Here is a 15,964-nt window from a genome sequence, read left to right on the forward strand (position 1 = left end):
GGAGATCAAGTCTCAAAGACAATTAAGTTTCTGTAAGTCTAGCGTAGATTATAAATGTCTTCTCCAAGTGTGCTAGGAGATACTATTACTCAGGAGTCTCTAAAGACTACTAGGCTTCCTTAGGGCTCTTGACAAACAAGCATGGGAAATTAAAATCAGAGGCCTGAAGCCGTTGCTTCCTCTGGCTGTCCATCCTGCCCAAAGCAGGAATGACTGAACCTCTGGTGAAATAGCTTTTGAACAACCATAGTTTTCAGCCTGCTCTTTTAAGCTAAACTGATACCGTGGTTTTGTGGTGCCTGTAGCTTTTGTGGATAGGGTTTAACTGTTTGGGTAAATCTGTACATATTTGATAAACTTATTTTTGCTCTGGTGCCTTCAGAAACCCTCCTAGCTCGGAGTTAAAGCAGCAGGAAGAACAATGCCTGCTCTGAGGGGAGCGGGACGAGCGCTGTATTTTCTGGCACTAGCAGGGTTAGGAGTAGCGTTACACTTTGGCCCCCCATCATGTCTCATCCTGGCCACGCTCCTGCCTGGGAGGAGGTGGCTCCTGCGCCATGCTGCGGCCCATGCTGAGGGTGGGCAACGCGTGCCACAGTTTGGCTGAGGCCGGGCTGCCTGCGCATCCAAGGGGTTTGCCGGCAGGGCGCCGTCCACGCACGGGGGCTGGGGGTGCCTTTCACTTTGGGGGCCCCCCCGGCAGGGAAGGGGAATCGGCGGGAGGTACGCGAGAGGAAACGGGTCCCCGCGGAGGGCTGGCGGAGGACGCAACCAGCAGCACCGCCGCTGTGCAAGGCAGCGCCTGTCACGGGCCTTCCCTGCGCGCCTGCCCGGCCCGGCCCCTCCCCTCCCACGGGCCCCCCGCGCGGGCCGCGGGCGCCGGGGGCGGGGAGGGAGGGGCGCCTGCCGGGCAGGCCCCAACCGCCGCCGCCAACGGCCGGCGCGCGCCACCCAGCCCGCCCTGCCGCCAGCCGGACGGACGGCGCGCGCGCGCGCGCGCGTTGCCAGGAGACCGGGGCGCGCGGAGGAGGGGGGAGGGGGGGCTACGTGGTGACGTTAATTCTATATGAGCGCGAGCGGCGGGAGCTCGGGTCTTTTTACCGCCAGCCGCGCGGCGCCTCCTTCTCGCTCCTGAGTCACTGCGAGCCCCGGCCCCGCGCAGGTACCGGGCGGGGCGCCGGCCTGCCGCCGCCGGGGGGGGAGCGGGGGGCGCGGGGCCGGCAGAGGGGCCCCGGGTGCCGGCCCGGCGGAGCGGGGCCGCCGGGGCGCGGGCGGGCCGCGCCGCGCCGGGGCGGCCGGCGGCGCCCGGGGGCCGCGCCGCTGCCTCGCGGCCCGCGGGATGTCGGCGCCGCCGCCGCCCTGGCGGCGCCGCGGCGGGGAGCGGCGCCCCCCCACGTCCCCCCGGTGCCTCCGCCGCCCTCCGCGCCCCGCGGAAGGGGCAGGGCCGCGCTAGGCCGCCCGCGCCGCCGGGGCCCGGCGCTGAGGGAGAGGCGGGCCCGTCCCGGCAACACGTGGGGACGGCGGCGGGGCGCGGCCGGGGAGCCGCGCGGGGCGGGAGCGTGTCCGTGTGCCCGTGCCCGCGGGGGGTGGGGGGCGGCGCGGGGCGGCTGCGCACATGGCGGGGGGGGGCGGCCCCGGGGCGGCCGCGCGCCGTGGCCCTGCGCGGGCTCCCGCTCCTTGTTCTCTGGCGCTCGCGTGGGGGCAACGAGGCTCGCGCGTGCTGTGCAGCCCGCGGCTGGCAGGGGGACCCAGAGATGCAGAGCGGGGGGGGGGGGGGGGGGCAGCCCGTGCTTCCTGCCTGTGGGAAGACCTTTTTTTTTTTCCGTGTTTTTTTTTTTTTTTTTTTTCCCCCTGGAGTTCAACATGTCGCTTCGCTGGATGCTTGCTGGCTGGGATCACCCGGAATGAGGCCTTTGCTTTCTTCCTGATTGTAGATTGTAACACAGCATAAGGGACTGGCAGCAGCAGTTACATGAGATGAATGGTAGTCTGTCATCCAGAAAGACTAAGAAAGCGCCCGGGGGAACTAGTAACTACAATTGGAAGTACTGGAGTGTGTTTATCATTGCTATGTACATGGAAAAAATACAAAACATCCATCCCTTACATATTTAAGGGACCTGCACTGTCAACATTTGTGAGGCTTTTGGTGTTTAGTACAAAACCTTCCCAATTTGTTGCAAAAAAACCCCATAAACTCTCTGAAAGTGATTGTGATAGAGTGATGATATGACAGCATCTTCCCCAGTTTCTCTCCAAGCACCCTGTATAGTTGGTGGATGAGTATGATGTGTTCCTTTTGGTGTTTTGAAACCCTATGGAAAGATGCTTATATTTCATGTTGTAGTTCTTTGAGAGTGATTAAGAGTAACAGTAGAAGTGGGCACTAGACCTGCAAAGTATGACAAATAACCCCTTCTCTCCCCCAAAATGAGTTTGAATGTCTGATGATAATGGAGGTATCTTATTATTTTCCTCTTAATCACAATAAAACCTAAGAGAAGAGCTAAGAGGCTTAAGATAGTGTGCAAAGTTGTACTTTCTGACAAAGTAGCTAGCTTGTTAGTAGCTTGTTAGTAGCTTGTTAGTAGCTTGTTAGTAGCTTGTTAGTAGCTTGTTAGTAGCTTGTTAGTAGCTTTTAACTGAACTTGATGCTGTGCCCCTTTTTCAATGGTTAACTTATTAAAGCATGAGAATGACACAGAACTTGGACTGAAATGAGCTGTATGGCTTCCCTTCTCTTGTAAATCCAGGAGTTATTTTTCCTTTTAGGACAAAATTAAGACAACTGAGTTCTACACATTGGAATTTGAGTGACTTTTAGATGTCTCTGTACCAGACAAAAACTTAGGCCTCTCAGTGCTTCAGGTACCTGGAACACTGATATAAGTGCTTAGAATAGGCCATTGGTGCCTGAACTTCTGGTTGTGTAGCCCGCTTATGCCTGCGTGAGGTATATGTTAGCACTCCCTCCTTCCCCCCATGTTGTGTCTATTTTGTGACAGGTCTTGCATATCATGTGTTCTGCTTTCTGGGGACAGTGGGTTATCTGTGCATATGTAGAAGGAGGGCCTTATGCACAGGCAGTAAATGTGATGCTTTTCAGAGCCACTGGTCCTTTTTGATGTTTGCAGAACTAAGAAGTGTTGAGGCTATTGCATGTGCACAGAAATGATGTGCTGCATCTATGCAATCAGTCCAGTGTTTTGGGAAGCACCCCTCAGAGGTGCTGGGTTTACTGTAGTGTTGTGTGTACACAGCACAGTAGTGCTGCTGCCGTCCTTATGCTTCATCTAGCCAATAGCTTACTCCAGAACTGTTCCTGGCTGTGACCAGGCAAGGGAATTGGTATGGTGAGTTGCTTACTGAGCACCCTGGAAATAGGTGGTCTGTTTTTTCTTAGCCTCTTGCCTAACTGAGAATAAATGTGTGCACAAGTGAAACTGAAAGCAAGGCATTGTGTGTATGTATGTTATGAAGATTTTTTTATGGAGTTTTCACAACACCGAGCGAGACCTGACTTTTCCAGGCTGGCACCATATTCTTCAGTATAACTACAGAACTTAAGTTCTTCGGTAAACTTTGGTTTACTGTATTGTCAGTCACAGTGGTATAAGACTGTTCATTAACTTAGCTCTCAAAAGTTGAAGTAATTGTAACTTAATTCATTATGACAGAGATTATATCCTGTCAGGGCAATAAAACATCTTGAGGATTTGAGTTAAGTAGTGAAAAATCTGAAGGGAACTAAGACAAGCATCTTCTATTTTGAATTCTTGATCGAATCCTTTGGTGAAAACCAGTTTGTTCCAGTACACCAATGGGTGTAATGGATGTGTCTACAATAGCTATGTGTTTGTGTTAGTATGTTTATAGCCTAATTCATTTTAATGTTCTTGTGACATGGCTGCAAACATGCTGTATCTCAAACTAAACTGTCAAAGGTCTTATTTCCTTGGGAAACTTCAAGAATTGGAAAGATTGCAGAAAATGGACATGCAGGTGTTACTTAAATGGCTGACTTTTTTCTTTTTTTCTGCATTTGCATATATATTCTACAGTGTTTCAAATTTTTTTTTCATGAATTGGTACTGCATTGGTGTTTGGTGCTGTAGACACTTGTACTGAAGATACTACGCAGACAAAATGTGACTGCTTAATGCTGGTTGTAAGTTACTAGAGCTGTGGGGTGTTCTGAGTTAGCTTCTGGTTTGGGTGACTGAGTTCCATCAACTTTTGTTTAGGAAACAAGTTAGTAAATAACAGAGCAGAGCTGTATTATACAAACAGTGTTTCATCTGGGAAATGGTTGTGATGATGGGTCTAACACTTCTGGGTCAGTTTTCTCTTGTAAATTACCTGGGGTTCAAAAATAGTTACAATTAAAGCTAATTCAATTTAGCTGATCCTCACTCTGCTCAAGCATGAGGTTAGTGGAGTTCCTTATCACCTAACTTTGTTAATCTGGGGAGGAGATCTGGTGTCTTAATATATTTGTCTAGAAAACCAGACATGCCTGGAAGGTGTCGCAGAATTTGCGTGGGGATTCATTTGATGACCATCTGAAAACTAAGTTATTTGAAAGCAATACATGTGGCTTTTAAGGGTTTCCTACACACAGTAAAAATAATACAGAGGGAAAATATAATTACAAATATGGCCCATGTATTTAGTGTTAACTTTGACCTGAAGTTTTCAGGAAGACTGCAAATGTTGCAGATGAAAACTTCAGCTGCATACAGCTGAAAAAGATGACTCTATTTACTTTTGTTACTTTATAGTTACTTTTAAAATATATAGTTTGTTTTGAGATTTGAAGTATTTTATAGTCTCTCAAGCTTAAGCTTTTTAATGCATTTACATATTGACAGTACATCAGCTGCATCTTAATCGCTGTCAAAGGTTAGACTGGAGACTTTCTTTAGAGGGAAAGATGGAAGCTGTTTAGATTTTAGTAGCAGGAAATACAGGGTGCATTGTGGGTCTTAATGTGCGCTAAGGCTGTGCAACCTTGAGAGAAATAACTTACAATGTTGATATCTTAGTTTAAAGCTTAACTTGTGGTCATGAGGAGGCAGTTGCGCATCAGCTGTTTCACATGCTCTTTGTAGACTGTAGAACAAAACATTACCAGTTTACCCACTTTCTTTTTCTGATCAAAATGTGAAAGTAACATTTTTAGATACAAAAATATCAATTTCTAAATGTTTCTGTAGCTGTGAAGTGTTCAGCCAATGATGATCTTTATGTTCATCCTTTTAAAAAAAAAAAAAACAGCTGAGATCTACTATGCCTTTCTAATCACTCTTTTCAGTGGTGCCGAGCGACAGGACGCGAGGCAATGGGCACAAACTGAAACACAGACACTTCCATCTTAACATGAGGAAAAACTTTTTCACTGTGAGGGTGACAGAGCACTGGAACAGGTTGCCCCGAGAGGTGGTGGAGTCTCCTTCTCGGGAGATATTCAAAAGCCGCCTGGATGCAATCCTGTGCAATGTGCTCTAGGTGACCCTGCTTGAGCAGGGGGGTTGGACTAGATGATCTCCAGAGGTCCCTTCCAACCTCAGTGATTCTGTGATTCTGTATCTTAACATTAGAAATTCTGGTTAAGAGGCTTGACTGAAGAGATGCATGAAATCTGGCGTGGAACAAAACCTCAGGCTTCCAAGACCTAGGTTAGAATCATAAATGCTTGTTGTCTTTTCTGACAATCTGCAGTAAGATTGGTTCAATCCACTACTTTGTCTAGATGTTGGTTAATACCATTTGAGAGGTGAGTAATAAAAAGCAACACAAAAATACTTAAATGCTTCAAAGAAGAGACGGCTCTTCCGCAGTTCTGTTGAGATGACTTTTTCTTCAAAGAAAATTTCCTTTTAATTCTGGCTTAAGAGGCTGGCTTAAGCGTTGAAAGACTAAGTTATAGGGGAAAAAATTGTTTACCCCTCAAACAATTTTTAATCTGTTTTTGTTCCACTTCCATTTAAGTATTTTTGTGTTGCTTCTCATTGCTCACCTCTCAAATGCTATTAATCTCAGATTTAAACTGTTTCTATTTCATAGGTATTCATGTTGCTGGGCCCTGAGTCTGTTTCTTGTCTGCTGAAGTATTAGCAGTGAATGTAATATTTTAAGGATATGTCACTGAAGTGTATAATGAGCATGTTTTTCATTGTTTGTTGTAGTCATTATACATCTATTTCAGATCTTCTTGACTACTTATGCATGTTGAATAGGTCTTCAGTGCGTTGCATGCAATTATGCCTGTGTCTTTGTACAGCAATTTTTCAACCTTTTGAACTCTAAAATTGATTGAATTGCTTCTTCTAATATACGTTACTTTAGGTTTTAGTACTATTTTTCCACGGAGCTTTGATCACCTTTTTAAGCAGTTCTTAATTCTGTGATACTCCATTTTGGGAAGTAATGAATCTTGATTTTGGATGGTTAAGTACGAGTTGGTCTAAACACCTTACTGTTTGCTATGCATATGAGGTTGCATCACCAGAAACATGCTTACCATTGTTGAACTGGTGGCATCTTCTTGACATGGACTCTTGATTCTTTTACCAACTTCAGTATTGTGGACTTATCAAGTACTTCTGCTGGTGTTGATAGCATGATTGAATGGAATTTACAAAAATGCTTGCGAGGGTTATTTTGTAGCTAAGGCTTAAGTATGTCAGCTTTCTACAGGTATATTATACACTTGCAAAAACTTTTTAAATGCTGCACTTATATTCATTTGAAAGTGACTTACTGAAACCATAACCATGTTTCTACATGTGTTGAGTCTTATCACCCATTGTAACATCTCACATAACAGCCACCAAATATCAGTTGGATTAATGTTGTCTTCTTTCTTTAGTGAATGCTGGCTTGTTATTTGAAAACTGGAGTCTTTAAAATAAGGTGTGCAGCTCAGTAATGGCTTCATTTTCATGGAAATGAAACTGAACTGAAGCTAATGGAAAACGCTATTAAATATATTCTATAAATTTCAGGAGCTTCTGAGGGACTGAATGGATTTACTATTCTGTATTAATAAGATGTTTCAGGCAAAACACCCTTTTGAAGCTTGGAAACATTTTTCAGTGTTTTTTAACTTTTTTGGATAAGGCTGTTAAAATGTTTTCTCAGTTAAACTGGTTAAAAAGCATTAATGCTGCAGTGTTTCTTTCTTGCAGATAGCAGCGTAACTGCCAGCATTGTCGTGTTTGTTTATAACTGGCAATCTGTCAAATGATGCTCTCCTTTCCTTCAACTTGTGTATGTTACAACATCAGTTAATCTTGTTAAACTATTAAAATGCAACTTGCTCCCTCAAGTGCTTTTCTAAAACACTATTTGTTTATTACTACTTTGACACTTGTCAACAAACTGAATTCTTCTACCAGAATGAACTGTATAGAAAATAATCTGGAAGTTTTGAAGATCTCTTCATATATGAAAACTCTAATTTCAGCTATTAATGATGAGCATGTTTTCACATTATAAGTGATGGAAGGGAGAAGCTATAACAAGCTATGCTATTTAGTTTGTTTAAAAAAAAACTTTAAGTTTTTTTATTTGGATTTAAACTTCTGGATTACTTTTATAAGAATGAAAGATTGTCCTAAATAGAAATTGGTGGGTTTTCTGCTACAGAATGTTGGCAGCCAGAACAAAGGCCACATTGTGTGTTAATTACCCTATTTTTAGAACATGATCAGTAGGGAGCCCAGATCAGTAGCAGAGAAAAACATGCAGAAATAATTCAGTCCTAATTGTAATTTTGTAGTCCATTTCCTTCTTGTGGAGACTCCTTTTTTTTTCCCTTCAAAAATAAACAGGCACTACCTAAAATAAGTACAATATGCTACAATAGTAGACTTGAGTATTTCAGAGTCTTCATTTCCTGATGTAAAAATTAGGTAAGGAGAAAACTCTAAAAAGTGGTTTCCATGTGAATGAAAGCAAACCCTGCAGTTACTAGTAACTAATTAGCTGTGTGTGATTAGTCTGCTTTATTTTGAAGAATTTGAGTTTTCCCATCACATAATTAGAAACTTCATGCAACTTGCAGAGAACCTTAGAGTTGAAGTAAGCCTCTGCTCTTATGCCATAACATTTCTATTGTGCTTGCAAGCATCAGTGAAATAGTTACATTTACAAATGGCTGCAGTTGGTACCTTTTCCCCAGGAGTTACTAGGAACAAGTGAAAATGGCAACCTAAAGGGGGGAGAGAAGATGGTTTCAATTAATTGTATTACTTGGTTCTGTGGTATCATGATTTAGTGTTTTGTCTCTAGCAGTAGCTAATGCTATTCTTTCAGAGGGGGAAAAAATACCAAATTCCAAAATTCCAAATTTTGCTGTTATCACAAGGCCATCTTAGATGTCGTAGCACACAGTTTCCCAATAACTTCAAACTTGTTTAACCCTATCCATCTCTAAAAGGTACTTGCCTGCAGTGTCCTTCTTTTCTTAACACTACTCTTACTCATGTAACTGTACAAAAGAAAAACCTAGCACTTTTTTAACCTTACAGCCATTCAAGCACTTGGCTCTGAGTACCCCCCTCTTCGTATCAGCTAAGAGAGAGCCAGGATCAGCTTTTCCAGCAGCATCTGCCAGTTGTCTTGGCTTTAGCTGACTGGAAAATTGTAAGGTCAACAAGGAAACTTTGATTCTGCCTTATCAAGGGGGCTTATCTCCACCTTTTCCTCGTGGTGACATGAGGGCTCCCCATCCTAGTTAGCCTGAGCAGCCACACATAGTTGTGGTTACAGGGCGAGCTGTCTGCCAGCTGCAGTCACTGGTTGGCTAGTGGCAGTCGGCAGAAGAGGCAGCAGCCATGGGCAGTCCTACCCTGCCTCTGCTCCAGCTGTGTCTTTCACCAGCTGCAGAGTTTTAATGGGCTATGCCACTAAAGAAATTCTACCATACTTTCAAGCAAAACCAGATTTCAATGTTCTGAGTATGTTTTGTGAAACACAGCTACTCATTTAAGTTCTCTGCCTGATTTAGAAAAATCTTACTCAAGCTTCTGCTAAAAATTCCCATATATCCAGAGCCAGTTAGCATTTATGCTGTTTTTGATCTGTGACTGTCTTTTGGACACAGTGACTGAGCTGGTGCTTACACAATAAATTCTAACAAAACAATAGTTTTGTTTGAGCATTTTATAAGGGACCAGTGGCACCTTTTCCTAGTTTCTGTATTGAGAGAGCTAGATTCCTTCCTTGCATTACTAGCTCCTTAGTCTCTTTATCAGGCCTGAGTAATATAATTCAAGCCTTTATGTTAGACCAGTACTTTCTTGTGCATTTATCTTCTGCTCTTGTATTGCTCTTGTGTTTGGGCAGGCAATCTTAATTATCTACTCTAGGTTTGAGAACTTAATTTAATTTTGTCAATTTTTGCCTCTCCTACATTACCAGTAGGAAATCTTTGTTAACAGAAGAATTCTGAGGCACTAATAAAAGGAAATTCTCTGGAGAACTTAAATAGCTAATAATATCTTTCACCAAACAGTTGATATGTGACCACGGTAGTCCTATACCAACATATCTGAAATTAATTTTTCACCTTCAGCTTTCCTGAAAATGCATATATTTTTATAATATGAATGATTTAATCTTTGATTGTAATATGTTTAAATGTCATGTTAATGATATGCACAATAACTCTTTTGGATGTCCATGTCTCCATGTGGGTCTCCCATGCTACTGATAATTGCTGTTCCATGAATTTGAATGCAAAGATAAAAAAGCAGTTCTTCTGTTTGATTCCCTTTTGAAATGGCCTTTTTTGTCTAATACATTACTCAATTGGTTCTGTTTCAAGAATGGCTAAAATGCTCTCCCCATTACTGAGCTGTGGGATCCTTTCCTGTGTAACAGTTTTCCTATCTGGCAGTTGTGAAATGGTTGATTTGTCTTACAAGGCCTTAATATCTAAAGGATTTGGAGTGTGTAATTCTGTATCGTGTACCGTGTACTTTTAAACTGTTCACCCAGTTCTGACATTCATGTGGATGAAACAACCCTAAGCTGAGCTCTTAGGGAAGGACCCTTTGACTGTAGATGTTTAAAGTAATTGTTTCAGATAGTTTGCTCAAGCCACTGAAAAGGTTTGTAATTTTTTCATTTTACTGGCAGCATAAAAAAGTTGCAAGTTCACTTCCTGAAATGTTAGGCAAGAGCATCAATTTCAAGTAGTTTTCAGTGAAAATATTCACCTTGTGTTTCTCAGTCTGTAATAAGTGTTGAACTTGGCTAGTATGAAGTAGCTTGTCTGGCACTTCTGGCTTCTGCATGTGTTGTAAATAGTCTACAGTTTGTTTTGTTTAGTTTTTTGTGTCTAGCTATTCTCCAGCTGGATTCCTCTTCACTGACATCTGACCTTGTCCACTTAGGTTACTTTCTTTTCTTGCAGTTACTTAACCCCACGTATGACCCGTTTGCTTCAGCTGTTTTCTGTTAAATGCATGGCTTTCCGTTATCCAAGGCCTGCCTTGAGAAAGAAGGCAGAAGGAGGCTGAGGTGCAGCTCTGTGGGCAGGCTGGCTCATTTGCTGTACTTAGAATTGTTGACTACTGAGGGAATTCATTTGGGCAGCAGCATAGGGTTGTTTTTAAGACTTGAGTATGTGATGCCTGGCTGTAGCTTGAGTCCAGTATTCCCCCAAAAGCTCATTTGCATCCCTTGAACTACTTGAGAAATTTCTTCTACATGCCATTGCAAACTGAGTGAGCAATTCCTCTAGAGAGGGGAAATGATGTTTCCTGAAAGAGACAGAATGGATATGGTGTGTGGTATGGTATCCACAGAGATGCTGAACAGCTGAGAACAATTGGCTGGCTGCCAAAGTTAGGGCTTGTGCTCTGTGTTTGTGTAAAAAGCTGTTGTTTTGTTGGAGGAACTGTGTCTCAGGAATGTCTTGCTCCATCAGCTGACTCCTGATTCACCTCGCTGTGACCTGTCCTCCTGAGGCTCAGTGGATGTCAGGGTAATCTAATAGTGGCGTGCTTGCTTAGGATGGTTAAAGCTGACCTTCAAGAAAAAAGGTTTCTCACCATAGCTATTGTGTAAACTCAGGCTGGTTTGTACATGGATAAAGGCAGACTGTGAAAGAGGAAAGTCCAAATCATTTGACTGTGAGAAGGACTGAATATTTAAAACTAAAGACTTTGCTTATGTGAAATTAGTTAGTGAAGAAATAGTAATTCAGTAGTATTCCCTGAAAATTGAAAATTTACTCATGAATAATTTGAGGATAAACACATGGTGATGTCATTTTCTGCATGTGTAGGACAAAATTTAAAAAATGTTAAAGCAGAGATTAGAGGTGAAGTGTAATTTAAACATCATGGCAAATAGCAAACTTTGATACTGTTTTGGTAAGATTTAAGTTTTTAAACTAGTTCTGTAAATTTTTGTAATTCTGCAGGATGCATTCAAAACTGTGGCTAAGCTTGTGATTAACAAGTAATCTCACATTTTTGTTTTGAAAGAACATATGCATTTCCTTGTGATGGTGTGCAGTCTTCTGATCAAGCTTAAGCTACCTGTGTGAAAGAAGGCTTAAGTGTTAGCTTTGAGAAGGCTTTACTGTAGTTTCCTTTGGTGTTCTTTTGCTTCCTTTTTGTAGCATGAACTTCCGATGTTCTGTCTTTAAAGCCCTGTAAAGATAAGAGATGCATTTCTTTTCCTCTGTGTATTTCTAAAATAAGCAGCAAAATATCTTTCATTGTAATTGAAGTCTCTGAACAGTGCTGCATTTGCCCATAATTCAGTGCTACTGGCCCTAGCTGTTCAAACAACAGGGAAATATATATTTTAAGAATTAGTAGATTATTTACCTCCTGGCCTTTGACCAGTGGAGGGATCCCCTTTATTGGTACTCATACGCCTTTTGCTGCAGCCGTGAGGCCTAGATTCTGAGTAGTGTCTCAGTCCAAAGCTGAGACTTGAAGTAAAACACCAACCATAGCCAGGTTTGTTGGAATCCTGCACTGGCAACTGATGAACTAATATCTCCCAAGGATTGCTTCGAGCAGTGATAGGAGCGAATGCCTCCTGCTGCTCAGGTGTCAAGGTGCTGCTGTTCACAATCTTAGATGCTATCTATGAAACAAGGAAGGAAGGAGGGCTGTGTCACTCTTTCTGTGGGAAGCTGGGTGATAGTAATGAGGAGGAGTACTGTATACCAAGATTTAGGGAGATAATCACAATGTTTATTTAGCAGTATGTATTTTAATATTACTGATTGTGATAGTCTTGTGTATGAGCTTTAAATACAATACATAAGACCTTGTATTAGGGATTGTGCAAAGGCAGTGAGGGTTATTACCTCTCAAGGAAGGTATTTTCTCAATACCTGTCTGCCTGTACAGTTTTTTTACCAGTAGAACTGCATTTGTAGAGAAGCTTGGGGTTGTTTAACTTGATGACAATAAAGTAAATGTGATGCAGCTATATATGCATGGTAGTGGGTTGCACAGATTACTCTAAATATCTGCCAATGTAGAGTTCTGTTGGCATAATGCCTTGTAGCCTTATCACATGAGAACTGTTGTCTAGAGCTGCTAGATGACAGTGTAATGGCAAACAGTAATATCTTCCAAGCTTGGGGAGCAATTCTTCCAACTGTAATTTATTTTGATAGAGTTGTGTAAAAAGTGGAGAGAAAATTAAAGGATGATGCATGAAAAGATTGATGCAAAGAGAATAGAGGGGAAGAATAGGATGAGGCTGATGTGAACACATTGAAGGGAGGATTTGAAGTTGACAGTTGTTTGATATGGTCTATTTGAATTTTCAAAAATCTTTGAGGAACCTTATCCAAAGGCTTTCAGTAAACTAGGCAGTTACAGAAAAAGACACAGGCCTTGCATAGATTAAGTGTAACTAGCCCTCACAATGGGGGGAGCTAGTGAGTGAGTGGGCTTCCATAGAGTTCTGTACTCAGATGCATGCCTTCAGCATGGTCATAAATGATCTTGGAAAAGGGGATGAACAGTGAGAGGATGAAGGTTGCTGATGATAGTTATTCTGGATGGTAAAAACAAGAGCCAACTGTAGACTTCAAGAATAACACAGGCTGCTAGTGAAATTTTATCTGCTTCTCTGCCCAGTGTAGAAAAAACTAACTTAGCTATGGCCTCTGAGCTGAGTGTCACAACTCAAACAGGATCTTAGCGGTTTGATGCTTGAGTGATAACATCAGCTTGCTGTTGAGTAGCAGTCATTAAAAAATGTTAGAGTAATTTGGAAAGGAATAGAAAACAGAGCAATGTCCTTATGCTATTGCATAAATTCATGGCTTGCCTGCATTTTTGTGTTGCCCTGATCTCACCCCTGTCTCCATGTGAAAGAATAAGTAAAACTGAAATGTACAGAGAATGGCAATAAGGATGATCAAAGGGATGGCGTGGATCCTGTGTAAAGAATGGCTGAGAAAGCTGAGACTCTTTCGACTGGAGAGGGAGGAGGGCAGGGTTTACACTGGGAAGAGGGGATTCATTGTTTGCTTTCTTCCAATGGAGTGGATGAAGACAAATGAAGTAACCACGTAGTGGGATCAAAATGAAAGGAAGTATTACTGAAAACAAGGTGTGGTTAAACTTTGGAGCTCTGTCTCCGGATGTTTTGCATGGTGTCAGGGAAAGATGGGACTAGTTCATGAAAGAGAAATTTACTGGGGCGGAGGGGTTTTAGATACCTATGTTTCCTGAGCCAGTATATTTTTTGTGAAAATTGTTGAAAGCCAGCAGAGTTGCTGGGGGAATTCTTGCCATGTCCTGACTTTTCCCTAAGCATCTAATGGCCTATATGGGCTAATGGCCTATATGGGATCACTGTTGGTACTGTTAAATAGCTTTTGGCATGACTTGGTCGCAGCTAATCTCATGTTCTTATTTAGGAAAAATGGTTCATTGAACTGTAAAAGTCAGTTTGTTTCAGCAAACCTATATCTAAGAGGTTTCAGTTTCTGTTTTGTTGAGCCCACTGGCTCTACGAGACCACATGGGTCATATTGTCACTGTGTGAACAAACACACCTTTGTTCAAAGAACTACTTCTAGTTTCATGGGGGGGAGGGGGGAAGCTGTATGTGGGGAGGGAGAAGGGAGAGAGAAAACACTGATCTCCACTAGGAACAAAATTGCTTAGTGAATGTGATTATCTGTCATGTTTGCACAGAAATATATGAGAAAAGGGTGAACAATGCTTCTCACATGCTTTTTTAAACAGTGAGATGACCAGTATTCTTGAAAAGGTCTTGCATAGAGTGCAAGCTAAGAGTAAGCGGGGGTAAGGAAAAAAGTTTTATATTCTGCAGGGATAAAATCTTTAGCAAATGAAAAGTGATGCTGGTTGTGATGTGGCTGTAGGAATGTGGAGACATCAATGTGAATGTGTAATTGTGTTCCCTCAGCTTGCTTCCATGTATGAACCTGAGGTCATAAGACAGGCAAATGAGATCTGAAATGCAAGAAACTTGAATTGAATCCCAAAACATTGCTGGAACTTCCCGATTTCTTACTGAATTTTTAGATGAGCTTTGGTTTACGTTAGTGCTGTTATTTTATCAGATAGCAAATACTGTATTAATTTTCTTAAACAGATTGACAAATAGGAATTTCTTTAACTTTTCTAGATGCCTGGGAATTGAATCTTTTTGGCTACACATTCTCTGAAATACTTCATTAGCATTTGAAAGCTGTGGCCATAAATGAAGATAGGGAATACTTCCTTTCCATATAATTATTGGGAAGTATTTATGACACTAGGCAAATGTATTTTGAGTATCTACCTAGAATGTAAGCATTAAATTCTGAAGAGCTTAGATTCTAACATATCTCTTTATATTCACGGATATTGTTCTGATCTTACTGGGTTTATGTTCTTGTGTTAACACATTTTTTACGAATTAAACACATTTTCCACTTTTTTGGGGGGGGGAAAAAAACTTTAGTGACTAAAATTCTCATTAGGACACATTATAAGAAATTGAACTTCTAGCAACAAAGTCCAGTGTGTTCAGCTTAGTGAACAGCAGCTAAAATGAGAACTCTAAAGCAGTGGTTGCCATACTTCTTGGACCAGAGGATGGATTGGTAATTAGGCCCAGTGGTTCAGGAGAAACTAAAATGACAGTAGTGATACAGTATTGTCTAGTGAGTAATACTGTCTCTGAATTCAAGTTACCAGAAACATCTTTTACTTTGGAGACTAGAATCCTCTAGCTATAATTTTGCTGTTTGAAAATGTTGTTATGCATAGTAGGTGCCTCATGGTATGTAAGATTTGAAATAGTCTCAACATTTAAGTTTTATGCTTATAGTGTCTTGAATGCCTGTGGTGTGATACTTACAGGGGCACTTAAATTCTGGTCATTGAGGACATGGAAATTAGCGATGTTAAATAGCTTGGCACAGTGGCATCAAATTTTTTGTGAAATGTGGTAATTCTCTGTGTATTTTAAGGAACTACTTGGATTGTTTTTTATAGGGCTAGTGAATCCATGGATCCACAGAAAAGTTAAGTTGCATTTAGTATTAAAAGAAACTAAGTTAGCTGTAAGTATCCTATATTTGCAGCTACCTACTAGAAGTGAGTAAACAGTTACCAAAAGGGTTCTAGGACCCTTCTTACTGCAGTTTGTTTTCAGATTTTTTTTGTTTTATACATTACTTTTAATTAGAAACTACTGGTTTTCATTCTGTAGTATTACCACAGTCCTATGAAACAAAATGCAGCCCACTATTTTGCTGGTACTTCAGCTTGCGTAAGTAGATCTACTAATTCTAAGCCAGAATCAAACTCTTCTGTATTTCTGTGCACTACTTCAGAGTGAAGATCCCAAAATATTATATGGGAAAAATACTGCTCTTCATATTACAATATATATTCTATCATATTTCTCCAAGGTTTTGCAGTTCATGTCTTTTTTTTGGCATTGATGGCACTTG

The 15,964-nt window shown here is 41.8% G+C and overlaps 1 protein-coding gene across 3 annotated transcripts in view; it reads left to right on the forward strand.

Moving 5' to 3' along the window:
- The first annotated feature begins 1,071 nt into the window (after positions 1 to 1,071).
- Positions 1,072 to 15,964, forward strand: part of NAP1L1 (nucleosome assembly protein 1 like 1) — a 30,968-nt gene continuing 16,075 nt past the window's right edge. The window contains exon 1 of one of the 3 annotated variants that reach the window (XM_067313151.1): positions 1,072 to 1,162. The gene's annotated coding sequence lies outside the window, so the exon portion shown is untranslated. The remainder of the gene's footprint in view (positions 1,163 to 15,964) is intronic. The other 2 variants (XM_067313145.1, XM_067313138.1) reach the window with 2 other exon arrangements.

Source organism: Apteryx mantelli, chromosome 1 (genome assembly GCF_036417845.1).
Source record: "Apteryx mantelli isolate bAptMan1 chromosome 1, bAptMan1.hap1, whole genome shotgun sequence".
Lineage (NCBI taxonomy): Eukaryota > Metazoa > Chordata > Aves > Apterygiformes > Apterygidae > Apteryx > Apteryx mantelli.